The sequence below is a fragment of the Pelodiscus sinensis genome, unplaced genomic scaffold, assembly GCF_049634645.1.
Source record: "Pelodiscus sinensis isolate JC-2024 unplaced genomic scaffold, ASM4963464v1 ctg207, whole genome shotgun sequence".
Taxonomy (NCBI): domain Eukaryota; kingdom Metazoa; phylum Chordata; order Testudines; family Trionychidae; genus Pelodiscus; species Pelodiscus sinensis.
In genome coordinates this window covers 93,287-112,821 of record NW_027465918.1, presented here as the reverse complement: position 1 = coordinate 112,821, position 19,535 = coordinate 93,287, and positions in this window count along the sequence as shown.

Here is a 19,535-nt window from a genome sequence, read left to right as displayed (position 1 = left end):
GCGCGGCGGGGGGGGGGCGCTGGGGAGAGACTCGGGGTCCCAGGGGGGGCGCTGGGGAGAGACTCGGGGTCCCGGGGGGGGCGCTGGGGAGAGACTCGGGGTCCCGGGGGGGGCGCGGCGGGGGGCGCTGGGGGGAGACTCGGGGGTCCCGGGGGGGGCGCGGCGGGGGGGCGCTGGGGAGAGACTCGGGGTCCCGGGGGGGCCGGCGGGGGGGGGCGCTGGGGAGAGACTCGGGGTCCCGGGGGGGGGCGCGGCGGGGGGGGGCGCTGGGGAGAGACTCGGGGTCCCGGGGGGGGCGCAGCGGGGGGGGGGCGCTGGGGAGAGACTCGGGGTCCCGGGGGGCGCTGGGGGGGAGACTCGGGGTCCCGGGGGGGGCGCTGGGGAGAGACTCGGGGTCCCGGGGGGGCGCGGCGGGGGGGCGCTGGGGGGAGACTCGGGGTCCCCGGGGGGGGCGCGGCGGGGGGGGGCGCTGGGGGAGAGACTCGGGGTCCCGGGGGGGGCGCTGGGGGGAGACTCGGGGTCCCGGGGGGGGCGCGGCGGGGGGGGCGCTGGGGAGAGACTCGGGTCCCGGGGGGGGCGCGGCGGGGGGGGGGCGCTGGGGAGAGACTCGGGGTCCCGGGGGGGGCGCGGCGGGGGGGGGCGCTGGGGAGAGACTCGGGGTCCCGGGGGGGGGCGCTGGGGAGAGACTCGGGGTCCCGGGGGGGGGCGCTGGGGGGAGACTCGGGGTCCCGGGGGGGGCGGCGGGGGGCGCTGGGGGAGACGCGGGGTCCCGGGGGGGGCGGCGGGGGGCGCTGGGGGAGACGCGGGGTCCCGGGGGGGGGGACGCGGCGGGGGGGGGGCGCTGGGGGGGAGACTCGGGGTCCCGGGGGGGGGGCGCGGCGGGGGGGGCGGCCTCCCCTCCCCTCACCTGGGGGTCCCGGGGCGGCCCCGCCCCTCACGGGCGCCGGCTCGAGCCCCGGGCCCGCCCGTCTCGCGCGCGGCGGCCGGCGCCGCCTGGGGCCCATGGCGCCCGCCCGGGCCGCTCCGTTCCACTGCCCCGCCCCGGCCCGTTAGCCCCTCGCCCGCCCCCACAGGCCCCGCCCCCGGCCCCGCCCGCTTCGAACAAAGGAGCCTCGCCGGGAGCAAGCCGCGCCCACGGCGGCCCACGTGACACAGAGCCCCGCCCAAAGGAGCAGAACCCGCCGGCTCCCCCTTAAAGGGGCAACGCCGCAGCCCTTCCCCCGCTGCGCACCCCCGCGCTGCCAGTGACCCTCGTGGGCCCACACCCCCCGCGCCCCGCCCCCGAGTGCTCGTGCCCCCCCCCCCCCCCCGCGGGGCGGGCTCGAACTCGGGCGCCCTGGCCTGGCGCGGGAGCCGCGAGCGCGCGGGGGGGAGGGGGGGGGGAAGCTGCAGAGCGCCCGGGTCCCAGCACAGCGACCTGCCGGGAGGGGAGGGGTCACACTCCCCCCAGGGCCCCGCCCCCCTGCTCCCGCCCCTGGACCGCCCAGTGCCCCGCCCCCCTGCTCCCGCCCCCAAACCGCCCAGTGCCCCGCCCCCCTGCTCTCCCGCCCCCCAAACCGCCCAGTGCCCCGCCCCCTGCTCCCGCCCCTGGACCGCCCAGTGCCCCGCCCCTGCTCCCGCCCCCAAACCGCCCAGTGCCCCGCCCCCTGCTCCCGCCCCCACACCGCCCAGTGCCCCGCCCCCTGCTCCCGCCCCCAAACCGCCCAGTGCCCCGCCCCTGCTCCCGCCCCTGGACCGCCCAGTGCCCCGCCCCCTGCTCCCGCCCCTGGACCGCCCAGTGCCCCGCCCCCTGCTCCCGCCCCCAAACCGCCCAGGGCCCCGCCCCTGCTCCCGCTCTCCAAACCGCCCAGTGCCCCCACCCCCTGCTCCCGCCCCTGGACCGCCCAGTGCTCCTGCCCCTGCTCCCGCCCCCAAACCGCCTAGTGCCCCGCCCCTGCTCCCGCCCCTGGACCGCCCAGTGCCCCGCCCCTGCTCCCACCCCCAAACCGCCCAGTGCCCCGCCTCTGCTCCCACCCCCAAACCGCCCAGTGCCCCGCCCCTGCTCCCGCCCCTGGACCGCCCAGTGCCCCGCCCCTGCTCCCACCCCCAAACCGCCCAGTGCCCCGCCCCTGCTCCCGCCCCCGGACCGCCCAGTGCCCCGCCCCTGCTCCCGCCCCTGGACCGCCCAGTGCCCCGCCCCTGCTTCCGCCCCCAAACCGCCCAGTGCCCCGCCTGCTGCTCCCACCCCTGGATCGCCCGGTGCCCCGCCCCCTGCTCCCGCCCCTGGATCGCCCAGTGCCCCGTCGCCTGCTCCAACCCCATAAGAACATAAGAACGGCCGTGCTGGGTCAGACCAAAGGTCCATCTAGCCCAGTATCCTGTCTGCCGACAGTGGCCAGCACCAGGTGCCCCAGAGAGGGTGGACCGAAGACAATGATCAAGCGATTTGTCTCCTGCCATCCCCCTCCAGCCTCTGACAGACAGAGGCCAAGGACACCATTTTATCCCCTGGCTAATAGCCTTTTATGGACCTAACCTCCATGAATTTATCCAGCTTCTCTTTAAACTCTATTCTAGTCCTAGCCTTCACAGCCTCCTCTGGCAAGGAGTTCCACAGGTTGACTACACGCTGTGTGAAGAAGAACTTTCTTTTATTAGTTTTAAACCTGCTACCCATTAATTTCATTTGGTGTCCTCTAGCTCTTCTATTATGGGAACTAATAAATAACTTTTCTTTATCAGCCCTCTCCACACCACTCCTGATTTTATAGACCTCTATCATATCCCCCCTCAGTGTCCTCTTTCCTAAACTGAAAAGTCCCAGTCTCTTTAACCTCTCCTCATATGGGACCCGTTCCAAACCCCTGATCATTTTAGTTGCCCTTTTCTGAGCCCTTTCCAAGGCCAAAATATCTTTTTTGAGGTGAGGAGACCACGTCTGTACACAGTATTCCAGATGTGGGCGTACCATTGTTTTATACAGGGGCAGTAAGATATTCTGGGTCTTATTTTCTATCCCTTTCCTAATAATTCCTAGCATCCTATCTGCCTTTTTGACCGCCGCTGCACACTGTGTGGAAGTTTTCAGAGAAGTGTCCACGATAACTCCAAGATCTCTTTCCTGATTTGTCGTAGCCAAATTAGCCCCCATCATACTGTACCTATAGTTGGGGTTATTTTTCCCGATGTGCATTACTTTACACTTAGCCACATTAAATTTCATTTGCCATTTTGTTGCCCAATCACTCAGTTTGGTGAGATCTTCTTGGAGTCCCTCACAGTCTGCTTCTGTCTTGACTGTCCTAAACAGTTTGGTATCAACTGCCCAGTGCCCCACCCCGGACATCCCAGTGCCCCGCCCCCTGCTCCCACCCCCGGACTGCCCAGTGCCCCACCCCTGCTCCCTCCTCCGGACATCCCAGCACCCCGCCCCTTGACCACCCAGTGCCCCGCCCCTGCTCCCGCCCTGGACTGCCCAGTGCCCCCGCCCCCTGCTCCCGGCCCTGGACTGCCCAGTGCCCCGCCCCCCTGCTCCCTCCCCTGGACCGCCCAGTGCCCCCGCCTCCTGCTCCCGGCCCTGGACTGCCCAGTGCCCCGCCCCCTGCTCCCGCCCCTGGACTGCCCAGTGCCCTGCCCCCTGCTCCCTCCCCTGGACCGCCCAGTGCCCCGCCCCCCTGCTCCTGCCCCCAGACTGCCCAGTGCCCCGCCCCCTGCTCCCGCCCCTGGACTGCCCAGTGCCCCGCCCCCTGCTCCTGCCCCCAGACTGCCCAGTGCCCCGCCCCCTGCTCCCTCTCCTGGACTGCCCCAGTGCCCCGCCCCCTGCTCCCGCCCCTGGACTGCCCAGTGCCCCGCCCCCTGCTCCCGCCCCTGGACTGCCCAGTGCCCCGCCCCCTGCTCCCGCCCCTGGACTGCCCAGTGCCCCGCCCCCTGCTCCTGCCCCCAGACTGCCCAGTGCCCCGCCCCCTGCTCCCTCCCCTGGACCCGCCCAGTGCCCCGCCCCCTGCTCCCTCCCCTGGACCGACCAGTGCCCCGCCCCCTGCTCCCTCCCCTGGACCGCCCAGTGGCCCCGCCCCCCTGCTCCTGCCCCCAGACTGCCCAGTGCCCCGCCCCCTGCACTCTCCCAGGGTCCCCCGCCCCATGTCCAGCACCTGGCACCATTACTGCCAGCTCAGAACCCCCCAATGCTACCGCTCCATCCTGCCGCAGCCACCACCCCAAGCAGCCGCCCTCTTGTTCCATAACCAAGCTGCTGAGGGCTTGTTCCTGACACAGCTTGGGCCTCTGCAGGGCAGGTCCGTGTGCCCAGTTTTGGCCCGGCAGGATCACGCTGGCCTGGAGAAGGGGTTCAGAGCCCTCCCTACGCAGTGCAGGGCTGGGGGACCCCTCCTCTGCTCCATCCCCCGTCACTCCTCCCCCCAGTGCCGCCATCTCTCCACCGCCTGGCTCCAGCCTGCTGCCCCCCCAGCCCTTCCTGCGGTCCTGTCGCTGTGGGGACTGCAGGGGGCCGATCCCTGCGGCAGGCCCCCTGGCCACCCTGCAGGCTAATAGCAATATGGGGAACCGTCCCTGCCCAAAGGATGGGGGGCGGCTGGCCCTGCGGCCCCTGAGCGGCCCCCGGAACCACCCGACGGACGGGACAGCTCTGGCCCTGCTCCCCCGCCCTGCAGCGCCCCCAGAACCACCCGACGGACGGGACAGCTCTGGCCGTGCTCCCCGCCCTGCAGCGCCCCCAGAACCACCCGACGGACAGGACAGCTCTGGCCGTGCTCCTCCGCCCTGCAGCGCCCCCAGAACCACCCGACGGACGGGACAGCTCTGGCCCTGCTCCCCGCCCTGCAGCGCCCCCAGAACCACCCCGACGGACGGGACAGCTCTGGCCGTGCTCCCCGCCCTGCAGCGCCCCCAGAACCACCCGACGGACGGGACAGCTCTGGCCCTGCTCCCCCGCCCTGCAGCGCCCCCAGAACCACCCGACGGACGGGACAGCTCTGGCCCTGCTCCCCGCCCTGAGCGGGCCCCCGGAACCACCCGACGGACGGGACAGCTCTGGCCCTGCTCCCCGCCCTGCAGCGCCCCCAGAACCACCCAACGGACGGGACAGCTCTGGCCCTGCTCCCCGCCCTGCAGCGCCCCCAGAACCACCCGACGGACGGGACAGCTCTGGCCGTGCTCCCCGCCCTGCAGCGCCCCCAGAACCACCCGACGGACGGGACAGCTCTGGCCCTGCTCCCCGCCCTGCAGCGCCCCCAGAACCACCCGACGGACGGGACAGCTCTGGCCCTGCTCCCCGCCCTGCAGCGCCCCCAGAACCACCCGACGGACGGGACAGCTCTGGCCGTGCTCCCCGCCCCTGCAGCGCCCCCAGAACCACCCGACGGACGGGACAGCTCTGGCCGTGCTCCCCGCCCTGCAGCGCCCCCAGAAACCACCCGACGGACGGGACAGCTCTGGCCCTGCTCCCCGCCCTGCAGCGCCCCCCAGAACCACCCGACGGACGGGACAGCTCTGGCCCTGCTCCCCGCCCTGCAGCGCCCCCCAGAACCACCCGACGGACGGGACAGCTCTGGCCCTGCCTCCCCGCCCTGCAGCGCCCCCAGAACCACCCGACGGACGGGACAGCTCTGGCCCTGCTCCCCGCCCTGCAGCGCCCCCAGAACCACCCGACGGACGGGACAGCTCTGGCCCTGCTCCCCGCCCTGCAGCGCCCCCCAGAACCACCCGACGGACGGGACAGCTCTGGCCGTGCTCCCCGCCCTGCAGCGCCCCCAGAACCACCCGACGGACGGGGACAGCTCTGGCCGTGCTCCCCGCCCTGCAGCGCCCCCAGAACCACCCGACGGACGGGACAGCTCTGGCCCTGCTCCCCGCCCTGCAGCGCCCCCAGAACCACCCGACGGACGGGACAGCTCTGGCCCTGCTCCCCCCGCCCTGCAGCGCCCCCAGAACCACCCGACGGACGGGACAGCTCTGGCCGTGCTCCCCGCCCTGCAGCGCCCCCCAGAACCACACCCGACGGACGGGACAGCTCTGGCCCTGCTCCCCGCCCTGCAGCGCCCCCCAGAACCACCCGACGGACGGGACAGCTCTGGCCGTGCTCCCCGCCCCTGCAGCGCCCCCAGAACCACCCGACGGACGGGACAGCTCTGGCCGTGCTCCCCGCCCTGAGCGGCCCCCGGAACCACCCGACGGACGGGACAGCTCTGGCCCTGCTCCCCGCCCTGAGCGGCCCCCGGAACCACCCCGACGGACGGGACAGCTCTGGCCCTGCTCCCCGCCCTGAGCGGCCCCCCGGAACCACCCGACGGACGGGACAGCTCTGGCCGTGCTCCCCCGCCCTGCAGCGCCCCCCCGGAACCACCCGACGGACGGGACAGGCTCTGGCCGTGCTCCCCGCCCTGCAGCGCCCCCAGAACCACCCGACGGACGGGGACAGCTCTGGGCCCTGCTCCCCCGCCCTGCAGCGCCCCCAGAACCACCCGACGGACGGGACAGCTCTGGCCCTGCTCCCCCGCCCTGAGCGGCCCCCGGAACCACCCGAACGGACGGGACAGCTCTGGCCGTGCTCCCCGCCCTGCAGCGCCCCCAGAACCACCCGACGGACGGGACAGCTCTGGCCCTGCTCCCCCGCCCTGCAGCGCCCCCCAGAACCACCCGACGGACGGGACAGCTCTGGCTGTGCTCCCCGCCCTGCAGCGCCCCCAGAACCACCCGACGGACGGGACAGCTCTGGCCCTGCTCCCCGCCCTGAGCGGCCCCCGGAACCACCCGACGGACGGGACAGCTCTGGCCGTGCTCCCCCGCCCTGAGCGGCCCCCCGGAACCACCCGACGGACGGGGACAGCTCTGGCCCTGCTCCCCCGCCCTGAGCGGCCCCCCGGAACCACCCGACGGACGGGACAGCTCTGGCCGTGCTCCCCCGCCCCTGCAGCGCCCCCAGAACCACCCGACGGACGGGACAGCTCTGGCCCTGCTCCCCCGCCCTGCAGCGCCCCCAGAACCACCCGACGGACGGGACAGCTCTGGCCGTGCTCCCCGCCCTGCAGCGCCCCCCAGAACCACCCGACGGACGGGACAGCTCTGGCCCTGCTCCCCGCCCTGCAGCGCCCCCAGAACCACCCGACGGACGGGACAGCTCTGGCCCTGCTCCCCGCCCTGCAGCGCCCCCCAGAACCACCCGACGGACGGGACAGCTCTGGCCGTGCTCCCCGCCCTGAGCGGCCCCCGGAACCACCCGACGGACGGGACAGCTCTGGCCCTGCTCCCCGCCCTGCAGCGCCCCCCAGAACCCACCCGACGGACGGGACAGCTCTGGCCCTGCTCCCCGCCCTGAGCGGGCCCCCCGGAACCACCCGACGGACGGGACAGCTCTGGCCCTGCTCCCCGCCCTGCAGCGCCCCCCAGAACCACCCGACGGACGGGACAGCTCTGGCCCTGCTCCCCGCCCTGAGCGGCCCCCGGAACCACCCGACGGACGGGACAGCTCTGGCCCTGCTCCCCCACCCTGCAGTGCCCCCAGGCCATCCGCAGGCTCTGACAGCAGCCTGGCCCTGGCCCTAGGACCCCCCCCGGAAGTGCTTGGGGGCGTGAGCTGCCCTTCCACTCCCCGCATCGCAGGGGCACCTGGCTGCCTAGCCCCGGCCATGACGGGCCCCCTGCCCGCAGCAGGTGGGGAGCTGCGCCCCGTTAATGGTTAACCCAGGGGACCGTGTTTGGGCCGGGGGCCACGGAGCCACAGGAAAGCCGGTCGGGGGGCTGTCCAAAGTGAGCAGGAAAAAAGAACCCCCCAAACAGTCCCTGGGGTGGCCCTGACAGACCCTCCCCACACCCCGGCCAGCCCAGAGCCTAGGGGGACGGCGTATAGTCCAGCCCTGCAGTGGGCAGTGGAGGGGCTGGGGCTCCCCGATGCTGGGAGGGACCCGGGGGCCAGCTCCACCCTGGGTTACGGGGGGACGCTGCAGCCCTGCCTCCAGCGCTGACGTCCATGGCGCCGCTGCGTCTGCAGATTGAACCAGCCCCATGGGGACCCCGGCCCCTCCTTTGCCCCACCCCCGCAGCCTGGGCCCTGGACATCCCCTGGTGCACCCCAAGCCAGCTGGCCCCAGGAACGGGCGGAATGGGCAGCCCCAAGTGTGCTGGCCCCAGGCCCCGCTGATCTGCCTGAGCCCTAGGGAGCCGGTGGGGTTTCTCTGTCGCAGAGGGGAGCCGTGCCGGCCTGTCCCTTTAACAGCGAGCCCTGCGCGCCTGAGAGCACGTCCCTGCTGCGGGCTCCAGCCGGCCCAGCCCCGCGCCTCCAGCGGCGTCGAAGGGGCTGAACTCGGCTTTGGCGCCCGTCCGCAGCAGGCAGCCGAAGGCAGAGCGCTCCTCCCCCCGACTTCCCTCCCGCGTGGGGATCGGGGCGGTGGGACCGCGGCAGCCGTCACTCCGAACGGGCGCTCGGTGGAGACGTGCCCCTCGGCTGCGTCTCCGCTGCGCCGGGGGCCACGGGCGCTCGGTGGAGACGTGCCCCTCGGCTGCGTCTCCGCTGCGCGAGGGCCACGGGCGCTCGGTGGAGACGTGCCCCTCGGCTGCGTCTCCGCTGCGCCGGGGGCCACGGGCGCGCTCGGTGGAGACGTGCCCCTCGGCTGCGTCTCCGCTGCGCCGGGGGGCCACGGGCGCGCTCGGTGGAGACGTGCCCCTCGGCTGCGTCTCCGCTGCGCCGGGGGCCACGGGCGCTCGGTGGAGACGTGCCCCTCGGCTGCGTCTCCGCTGCGCCGGGGGCCACGGGCGCTCGGCAAGGCGAGCCCCTCGGCTGCGTCTCCGCTGCGCCGGGGGCCACGGGCGCTCGGCAAGGCGAGCCCCTCGGCTGCGTCTCCGCTGCGCCGGGGGCCACGGCGCCGTGTCGCCTCTGGGGCGTATTTCCAAATCGCGTCTTTCGGAATTGGGAGCTGTCTACACGGCGCCACATTTCACACGCACCCGCTGTTCCGACACGTCCCCACTCCTCCTGGAGCGCGGGCCACGGGGCGGCGAGCCCGACAATGCGGCCTCGAGCGGAGTGGCTCGCGGGGCTGCAGTGGAGACGGGGCCTTAGGGACGAACAAAAACTGACCCCTAGAGAGTGGGGCAAACCCATGTCCTCAGGAGAGCAGAGTCGACAGAAATCCATCCCGCCCCCCGGCACCCTGGGCCGTGTGCCAACTCCCCTCCCCCGGGACAGGACCCCCCACACACACCCTGGGCCGTGTGCCCAACTCCCCTCCCCCGGGATAGGACCCCCCCCACACACCCTGGGCCGTGTGCCCAACTCCCCTCCCCCGGGACAGGACCCCCCCACACACACCCTGGGCCGTGTGCCAACTCCCCTCCCCCGGGACAGGGACCCCCCCCACACACCCTGGGCCATGTGCCAACTCCCCTCCCCCGGGATAGGACCCCCCCACACACACACCCTGGGCCGTGTGCCAACTCCCCTCCCCCGGGATAGGACCCCCCCCCACACACCCTGGGCCCTGTGCCAACTCCCCTCCCCCGGGACAGGACCCCCCCCACACACCCTGGGCCGTGTGCCAACTCCCCTCCCCTCCCCCGGGACAGGACCCCCCCCCACACACCCTGGGCCTTGTGCCAACTCCCCCTCCCCCCGGGACAGGACCCCCCCCCACACACCCTGGGCTGTGTGCCAACTCCCCTCCCCCCGGGACAGGACCCCCCCCCACACACACCCTGGGCTGTGTGCCAACTCCCCTCCCCCGGGACAGGACCCCCCCACACACACCCTGGGGCCGTGTGCCAACTCCCCCTCCCCCGGGACAGGACCCCCCCCCCACACACACCCTGGGCTGTGTGCCAACTCCCCTCCCCCGGGATAGGACCCCCCCACACACACACCCTGGGCCATGTGACAACTCCCCTCCCCCGGGACAGGACCCGCCCCCCGGCACCCTGGGCCGTGTGCCAACTCCCCTCCCCCGGGACAGGACCCCCCCCCACACACCCTGGGCCGTGTGCCAACTCCCCTCCCCCGGGACAGGACCCCCCCCCACACACACCCTGGGCCGTGTGCCAACTCCCCTCCCCGGGGACAGGACCCCCCCCCACACACACCCTGGGCCGTGTGCCAACTCCCCTCCCCCCGGGACAAGACCCCCCACACACACAACACCCTGGGCCGTGTGCCAACTCCCCTCCCCCGGGACAGGACCCCCCCCCACACACACCCTGGGCCGTGTGCCAACTCCCCCTCCCCCGGGACAGGACCCCCCCCCACACACACCCTGGGCTGGTGCTGAGGAAGCAGAAGTTCATTGTTGATCTCACTGTGCAACTCGCCACGTCGGCAGAAATTTGAGGCCGTTTGCCTGGGACAATGGCTGGAGCTGCCAGCTCAGCCGGCTCCGAACACGGGCCCCGTCCTCCCCCTGGCCCCGTCCTGCCCCCTGCCCCCTGCCCCCGTCCTGCCCCCTGGCTCCTGCCCCCGTCCTGCCCCCTGGCCCCTGGCCCCTGGCCCTGTCCTGCCCCCTGGCCCCGTCCTGCCCCCTGGCCCCTGGCCCCGTCCTGCCCCCTGGCCCCTGCCCCCCCGTCCTGCCCCCTGGCCCCTGCCCCATGGCCCTGTCCTGCCCCCTGGCCCCGTCCTGCCCCCTGGCCCCTGCCCCCGTCCTGCCCCCTGGCCCCGTCCTGCCCCCTGCCCCATGGCCCCGTCCTCCCCCTGGCCCTGTCCTGCCCCCTGCCCCCTGCCCCCGTCCTGCCCCCTGGCCCCTGGCCCCGTCCTGCCCCCTGGCTCCTGCCCCCGTCCTGCCCCCTGGCCCCTGCCCCCGTCCTCCCCCTGGCCCCGTCCTGCCCCCTGCCCCATGGCCCCGTCCTGCCCCCTGGCCCCGTCCTGCCCCCTGGCCCCAGGCCCCAGGCCCCGTCCTGCCCCCTGGCCTCTGGCCCCATCCTGCCCCCTGGCCCCGTCCTGCCCCCTGGCCCCTGGCCCCGTCCTGGCCCCTGCCCCCTGGCCCCTGGCCCCTGGCCCCGTCCTGGCCCCTGGCCCCAGGCCCCGTCCTGCCCCCTGGCCCCTGGCCCCTGGCCCCGTCCTGCCCCCTGGCCCCTGGCCCCAGGCCCCATCCTGCCCCCTGGCCCCTGCCCCCTGGCCCCGTCCTGGCCCCGTCCTGCCCCCTGGCCCCTGGCCCCGTCCTGCCCCCTGGTCCTGCTCACCTGGGGGTGAGGGCTGCCACTGGGGGAGCGCGCTCTGGGGTGGGTGGGGGAGAGGGCTTTGGGGTGCAGGGGCAGTTCAGGGCTAGGGGTGGGTGGGGCGAGGGCATTGGGGTGCAGGGGCAGTTCAGGGCTAGGGGTGGGTGGGGCGAGGGCATTGGGGTGCAGGGGGAGTTCGGGGCTAGGGGTGGGTGGGGCGAGGGCATTGGGGTGCAGGGGGAGTTCGGGGCTAGGGGTGGGTGGGGCGAGGGCATTGGGGTGCACGGGGAGTTTGGGGCTAGGGGTGGGTGGGGCGAGGGCATTGGGGTGCAGGGGGAGTTCGGGGCTAGGGGTGGGTGGGGCGAGGGCATTGGGGTGCAGGGGGAGTTCGGGGCTAGGGGTGGGTGGGGCGAGGGCATTGGGGTGCAGGGGGAGTTCGGGGCTAGGGGTGGGTGGGGCGAGGGCATTGGGGTGCAGGGGGAGTTCGGGGCTAGGGGTGGGTGGGGCGAGGGCATTGGGGTGCAGGGGGAGTTCGGGGCTAGGGGTGGGTGGGGTGAGGGCATTGGGGTGCAGGGGCAGTTCGGGGCTAGGGGTGGGTGGGGCGAGGGCATTGGGGTGCGGGGGAGTTCGGGGCTAGGGGTGGGTGGGGCGAGGGATTGGGGTGCAGGGGGAGTTCGGGGCTAGGGGGTGGGTGGGGCGAGGGCATTGGGGTGCAGGGGCAGTTCGGGGCTAGGGGTGGGTGGGGTGAGGGCATTGGGGTGCAGGGGCAGTTCGGGGCTAGGGGTGGGTGGGGCGAGGGCATTGGGGTGCAGGGGGAGTTCGGGGCTAGGGGTGGGTGGGGCGAGGGCATTGGGGTGCAGGGGGAGTTCGGGGCTAGGGGTGGGTGGGGCGAGGGCATTGGGGTGCAGGGGGAGTTCGGGGCTAGGGGTGGGTGGGGCGAGGGCATTGGGGTGCAGGGGGAGTTCGGGGCTAGGGGTGGGTGGGGCGAGGGCATTGGGGTGCAGGGGCAGTTCGGGGCTAGGGGTGGGTGGGGCGAGGGCATTGGGGTGCAGGGGGAGTTCGGGGCTAGGGGTGGGTGGGGCGAGGGCATTGGGGTGCAGGGGGAGTTCGGGGCTAGGGGTGGGTGGGGCGAGGGCATTGGGGTGCGGGGGAGTTCGGGGCTAGGGGTGGGTGGGGCGAGGGCATTGGGGTGCAGGGGGAGTTCGGGGCTAGGGGTGGGTGGGGCGAGGGCATTGGGGTGCAGGGGGAGTTCGGGGCTAGGGGTGGGTGGGGTGAGGGCATTGGGGTGCAGGGGCAGTTCGGGGCTAGGGGTGGGTGGGGTGAGGGCATTGGGGTGCAGGGGCAGTTCGGGGCTAGGGGTGGGTGGGGTGAGGGCATTGGGGTGCAGGGGGAGTTCGGGGCTAGGGGTGGGTGGGGTGAGGGCATTGGGGTGCAGGGGGAGTTCGGGGCTAGGGGTGGGTGGGGTGAGGGCATTGGGGTGCAGGGGCAGTTCGGGGCTAGGGGTGGGTGGGGTGAGGGCATTGGGGTGCAGGGGCAGTTCGGGGCTAGGGGTGGGTGGGGTGAGGGCATTGGGGTGCAGGGGCAGTTCGGGGCTAGGGGTGGGTGGGGCGAGGGCATTGGGGTGCAGGGGGAGTTCGGGGCTAGGGGTGGGTGGGGTGAGGGCATTGGGGTGCAGGGGGAGTTCGGGGCTAGGGGTGGGTGGGGTGAGGGCTGCCACTGGGGGAGCGGGCTCTGGGGTGGGTGGGGGAGAGGGCTTTGTGGTGCAGGGGCAGTTCGGGGCTAGGGGTGGGTGGGGCGAGGGCATTGGGGTGCAGGGGGAGTTCGGGGCTAGGGGTGGGTGGGGTGAGGGCATTGGGGTGCAGGGGGAGTTCGGGGCTAGGGGTGGGTGGGGTGAGGGCATTGGGGTGCAGGGGCAGTTCGGGGCTAGGGGTGGGTGGGGTGAGGGCATTGGGGTGCAGGGGGAGTTCGGGGCTAGGAGTGGGTGGGGTGAGGGCTGCCACTGGGGGAGCGGGCTCTGGGGTGGGTGGGGGAGAGGGCTTTGGGGTGCAGGGGCAGTTCGGGGCTAGGGGTGGGTGGGGCGAGGGCTTTGGGGTGCAGGAGGAGTTCGGGGCTAGGGGTGGGTGGGGTGAGGGCTGCCGCTGGGGGTGGGGCTGAGGGCCTGGGGCAGATTGCTAGGCAGTTGCCCCCTTCTGGGGCAGGGGAGGAGGGAGGATGGGGTGGAAGCACAGGGATGCTGGACGCTGCCCCGGGACAAGCTGGCTCCAGAGCCATACCCTCCCCACCGCAGCGGGCTGTTCTGGGGCTTTGCAGGGCGCAGGCAGCCTCCTCCAGCCCCTCCCCGTGTCCCTGCGGGCGGTGGCGCGTGGAGACTCTGCTCGCCGGATCGTGTCCGCCGGCCGCCCACCACGCAGCCCCCGCGTACCCACCTGGCCTGGCCCAGCCCGGGGGCAGCTGCTCCAGAGGCTCGGGCCCCTGCTGGCACCGTTCCTTGGCAGGGGGACTGTGGGCTGCAGGGGCGGGGCTGGTGCTCTCTGGCGGCCGGGATCAATGCAGATCAATCAGCCCGCGCTGCTCGGAAGGGCAGTGACCCAGCAAAGGCAGGGAACGGGAGCGCTGGGGCGCACAGCTCCCCCCGCCTGCTGCCATGGCCCGGCACTGAACTGGGAGCTCACACCTCAGGGGCAGCCAGCCAGCACGTGGGGAGCAGGCTTAGGTCACAGCATGCCCCAGGGGTCACACAGGCATGTGGACAATTTACCGTGGCCGTGGGAACTCACACGCCTCCACCCGGCATACGCACTTAGGGGCCCCTGCCCCTGTTCCCACACTTCCCGGTCAGCCAGTGTCTCAGGAGGGTGTTAAACAGCAGCTCTCAAGTGAAATATTTTCAAAGCAGCCAGGCTGCAGAACTTGCATCCAAGAGTTCTAAAAGAGCTGGCCAAGGCGCTACCTCGTGGCCCACAGGGGAGTTCTGGAAGGACGGTAATATTGTGCTGTGAGCATGGGGGGAGTTTTAGGAGGTCAGAGGGGGGCTGCATGCAGAGGGGGTGTTCAGTGTAACTGGTTTAATGAGGTGCAGGGAGAGGGAATTTGTTGTTGCAGAGAACAGCCCAGAACTAGAGCCCGGGAACTGGTGCCCGGCGACCCAGCTTGGAGGGCTCGGCTGGGTCTGGCCAGAGGGAGGCCAATGGACTGCAGAGAGGAGACCTCGGTGCCCAGCCCAGCTGGTCCCAGCCAGGTGGGACAATGGAGGAGGGGCCGGGAGAAGAGAGGGGCCCAGGCGACCCTGTTACCTGGAAAAGCTTAAGAACAAGGAACCTCAGGGTACGTCTACACTACAGCGCTAATTCGAACTACGCGTCTAGAACTAAAAACTAGTTTGAATTAGCGTTTTGCTAATTCGAACTAGCAAGTCCACATTGAGTGGACCCTGAACAGGGCTTAAGGATGGCCGGAAGCAGTGCCGGCAGGGCATCAAAGGCGGACTTAGAGCGTGGAGATGCTGTCTCAGGCTAGCCGAGGGCTGCGCTTAAAGGGTCCTGACCCCCACCCCGGACAGACAGTTCTCAGGGGTGCCCCGCTTGCAAAGAAGTCCTGGCTTGGAGTGCCCGGAGTGCCCACACTGGGCACATCACACCACTCGGCCATCAGCCCGGCTGCACTTGCCGCAGGCTGCCATCTGGGGAGAGGGGGCAATTGGGGGGCTGCAGGAGAGCTTCCACCCCCAGAAGCCTGCAGAGCCAGCCCAGTCCTCCCCATCGGGGGCTCGTACCCCATTCCTCCCTCACCTCCTTCCACTTACCTTCCCTAGCCCCCCTTCTTATTGATGTACAAAATAAAGATAAAGTTTCTTCCAACATTGACTCTGTCTTTATTGAACAAAACTGGGGAGACTGGAAAAGGAGGTGGGAGAGGGGAAGAGAAAGGCTGGGAGAGGGGAGGGCAACTAACATGATCAGGGGTTGGAACAGGTCCCAGATGAAGAGAGGCTACAGAGACTGGGACTGTTCAGCTTAGAAAAGAGGAGATGGAGCGGGGACAGGATAGAGGTCTCTAAAAGAGGGGTTGGGTGGAGAGGGTGCATACAGAAAAGTTCTTCATGAGTTCCCATAAAGAAGGACTAGAGGACACCAAAGGAAAGGAATGGGTAGCAGGCTTCAAACTAGTAAGAGAAAGTTGTTCTTGACAAAGCAAATAGTTAACCTGTGGAACTCCTTGCTGCAGGAGGCTGTGAAGGCTACAACTAGAACAGAGTTGAAAGGGAAGTGAGATCAAGTCATGGAGGTTGGGTCCATGGAGTGGTATTAGCCAGGGGGTAGGAGTGGTGTCCCTGCCCAAAGTTTGTGGAAGGCTGGAGAGGGATGGCACGAGACAAATGGCTTGGTCACTGTCTTCGGTCCATCCCCTCAGGGTCCCTAGGGTTGGCTGCTGTCAGCAGACAGGCTACTGGGCTAGATGGACCTTTGGTCTGACCCAGGACGGCCATTGTAAGCTCAGGGCTCAGGGTCGGGGGTCTCAGTGGACCCCCTTGATTTTCATGCCAACCTGCTCCTGGGTGGCCAGGCTGGCAGCTCTCCTGCCCTAGATGGCCACTTTCCTGTGCCTAGTGCGGAGATCGTGGACGAGGTCCACGATGTCCACACTAGCCCAGAAGGTGCCCGCCTCTTGCGGTCCAGGGCAAGCTCCCGGAGCTGCCAGCCTGGTCCCGGGAAGAGGGGGTGGGCTGGGGGACATCGGGTGGGTGGCTCTGTGCCGTGCCAGGGGCAGGGTCTGCTGGCTGGGTGCTGGCAGGCTTGCACCTGGCACGGGCACCGTAGCCAGCCCGTGCCCCTTTAAGGGGTCCAGGGCCGGGAAGGGGGCATAGAGTTTCCCTGGTGTTGGCCAGAGTGGCCACCAGGGAAACCTGGGGAGGGCTAGCCTCCCACTAGTTCGAATTAAGGGGCTACACACCCCTTTGTGACGGCACGTTGTGGGTCCCCTGTCTCCTGCACCCCGAAATGGCACAAACAGACTGCACCAGCCGGTGGAATAGAGGGAGTTTATTGCCTCTCCAGGATACAGCCCATCACAGATGGAATCTGGTCACAGAGCTGGGCTAGGATGCCTCAGGCCCCCTTGAGATGGGGGAGACTGGGCCCCTAAACTCCAGCCCCTTCCCCTAGGCTGTCTCCTCCATGCTCTCCCAGACAGCCAGCTAACTAACCCTCTTCCAGCCCTGCCCCCCCAGCCAGGGCAGCATCCACCTTCCTTTGTTCCTCTCCATGGGGGGTGTCTGGCCACTGGTTTGCATAGTGACTCATCCTGTTTTGCTGGGTCGTGGTACCACGGCAGCCAGTGGGGGTTACCCCAGAGCCAGCAGCATAGAAACCAGCAGGTACCCCCTCTATGTCACAGTGGGTCCGGGGCCGGGAAGGGGGCATAGAGTTTCCCTGGTGTTGGCCAGAGTGGCCACCAGGGAAACCTGGGGAGGGCTAGCCTCCCACTAGTTCGAACTAAAGGGCTACACAGCCCTTAGTTTGAACTAGCTAGTTCGAACTAGGCGTTAGTCCTCGTAAAATGAGGTTTACCTAGTTCGAACTAAGCGCTCCGCTAGTTCGATTCAAATTCGAACTAGCGGAGCGCTAGTGTAGCGCCTAGGAAAGTTAGTTCGAACTAACTTTGTAGTGTAGACAGACCCTAAGAGAGCACTACGATTGCTCTGAACTCCAGTATAAAGAGGGAGAAAAACCTGTTGAGTCTATGGGTTAAGTTTAAAGGAGCAAACAACAGCAGTGATGTTGTGGTTGGTGTCTGCTACAGGCCACCGAATCAGGTGGATGAGGCAGATGAGGCTTTCTTCGGACAACTGAGCGAAGCTGCCAGATCGCAGGCCCTGGATCTCGTGGGGGACTTTAATCACCCTGACATCTGTTGGTAAGTAATTGACCATTCACTATCAGTGGGAAATAGGTCAATGGAGGGATGATAGGAGTTACTAGAGAGAACTTTCTGGGTGTCTGGCTGGTGAGTCTTGCCCCACATGCTCAGGGTTTAGCTGATCGCCATATTTGGGGTCGGGAAGGAATTTTCCTCCAGAGTAGATTGGCAGAGGCCCTGGAGGTTTTTCGCCTTCCTCTGTAGCATGGGGCACAGATCACAGCTGGAGGATTCTCTGCATGTTGGGGCCTTCAAAGTATTTGAAGGCTTCAATATCTGAGATCTAGGTGAGAGGATTATTCTAGGAGGGGTGGGTGAGATTCTGTGGCCTGCACTGTGCAGGGGGTCAGACTAGATGATCAGAATGGTCCCTTCTGACCTTAAAGTCTGTGGGTATGTCTACACTACAAAGTTAGTTCGAACTAACGGACGTTAGTTCGAACTAACTTTAATAGGTGCTACACTAGCGCTCCGCTAGTTCGAATTTGAATCGAACTAGCGGAGCGCTTAGTTCGAACTAGGAAAACCTCATTTTACGAGGACTAACGCCTAGTTCGAACTAGCTAGTTCGAACTAAGGGCTGTGTAGCCCTTTAGTTCGAACTAGTGGGAGGCTAGCCCTCCCCAGGTTTCCCTGGTGGCCACTCTGGCCAACACCAGGGAAACTCTATGCCCCCCTCCCGGCCCCGGACCCCTTAAAGGGGCACGGGCTGGCTACGGTGCCCGTGCCAGGTGCAAGCCTGCCAGCACCCAGCTAGCAGACCCTGCACCTGGCACGGCACAGAGCCACCCACCCGATGCCCCCCAGCCCTCCCCCTCTTGCCGGGACCAGGCTGGCGGCTCCCGGGAGCTTGCCCTGGACCGCAAGAGGCGGGCACCTTCCTGGGCTAGTGCGGACATCGTGGACCTCGTCCACGATCTCCTCACTAGGCACAGGAAAGTGGCCGTCTAGGGCAGGAGAGCTGCCAGCCTGGCCACCCAGGACCAGGTGTGCATGAAAATCAAGGGGGTCCACTGAGACCCCCGACCCTGAGCCCTGAGCTTACAATGGCCGTACTGGGTCAGACCAAAGGTCCATCTAGCCCAGTAGCCTGTCTGCCAACAGCGGCCAACCCTAGGGACCCTGGAGGGGATGGACCGAAGACAATGACCAAGCCATTTGTCTCGTGCCATCCCTCTCCAGCCTTCCACAAACTTTGGGCAGGGACACCACTCCTACCCTCTGGCTAATAGGACTCCATGGACCCAACCTCCATCACTTTATCTCACTTTATCTCACTTCCCTTTCAACTCTGTTCTAGTTGTAGCCTTCACAGCCTCCTGCAGCAAGGAGTTCCACAGGTTAACTATTTGCTTTGGGAAGAAGAACAACTTTCTCTTACTAGTTTCAAGCCTGCTACCCATTCCTTTCCTTTGGTGTCCTCTAGTCCTTCTTTATGGGAACTAATGAAGAGCTTTTCTGTATGCACCCTCTCCACCCAACTCCTGCTTTTAGAGCCCTCTATCCTGTCCCCCCTCCGTCTCCTCTTTTCTAAGCTGAGAAGTCCCAGTCTCTGTAGCCTCTCTTCATATGGGACCTGTTCCCAACCCCTGATCATGTTAGTTGCCCTCCCCTCTCCCAGCCTTTCTCTTCCCCTCTCCCACCTCCTTTTCCCAGTCTCCCCCAGTTTTTTTTCAATAAAGACAGAGTCAATGTTGGAAGAAACGTTATCTTTATTTTGTACATCAATAAGAAGGGGGGCTAAGGAAGGGTAAGTGGAAGGAGGTGAGGGAGGAATGGGGTACGAGCCCCCGATGGGGAGGACTGGGCTGGCTCTGCGGGCTTCTGGGGGTGGAAGCTCTCCTGCAGCCCCCCAATTACTCCCTCTCCGCAGATGGCAGCCTGCGGCAAGTGCAGCCGGGCTGATGGCCGAGTGGTGTGATGTGCCCAGTGTGGGCACTCAGGGCACTCCAAGCCAGAACTTCTTTGCAAGCGGGGCACCCCTTAGAACTGTGTGTCCGGGGTGGGGGTCGGGACCCCTTTAAGAGCAGCCCTCGGCTAGCCTGAGACAGCATCTCCATGCTCTAAGTCCTCCTTTTATGCCCTGCCGGCACTGCTTCCGGCCATCCTTAAGCCCTGTTCAGAGTCCACTCAATGTGGACTTACTAGTTCGAACTAGCAAAACGCTAGTTCGAACTAGTTTTTAGTTCTAGATGCGTTAGTTCGAACTAGCTTAGTTCGATTTAACTAATTCGAACTAAGTTAGTTCGAACTAGCGCTGTAGTGTAGACGTACCCTATGAGTCTATGAGTCACACACACTGGCCCCAGGCCCCCCCTCCTGTGTCCTACTTCCCAGGCAAAAGGGTCACCTGGTCACCCCCCTCCCAGGTCAGGTTACTGGGAGCCCAGGCCAGTGTGTGTAAGTGCTGGGCTGGGGCAGCCTCCCCCAGTGAGAGTCACTCCCAAAACTCCCACTGGAGTGCAGCACCCAGGGAAACTGAGGCACGCAGA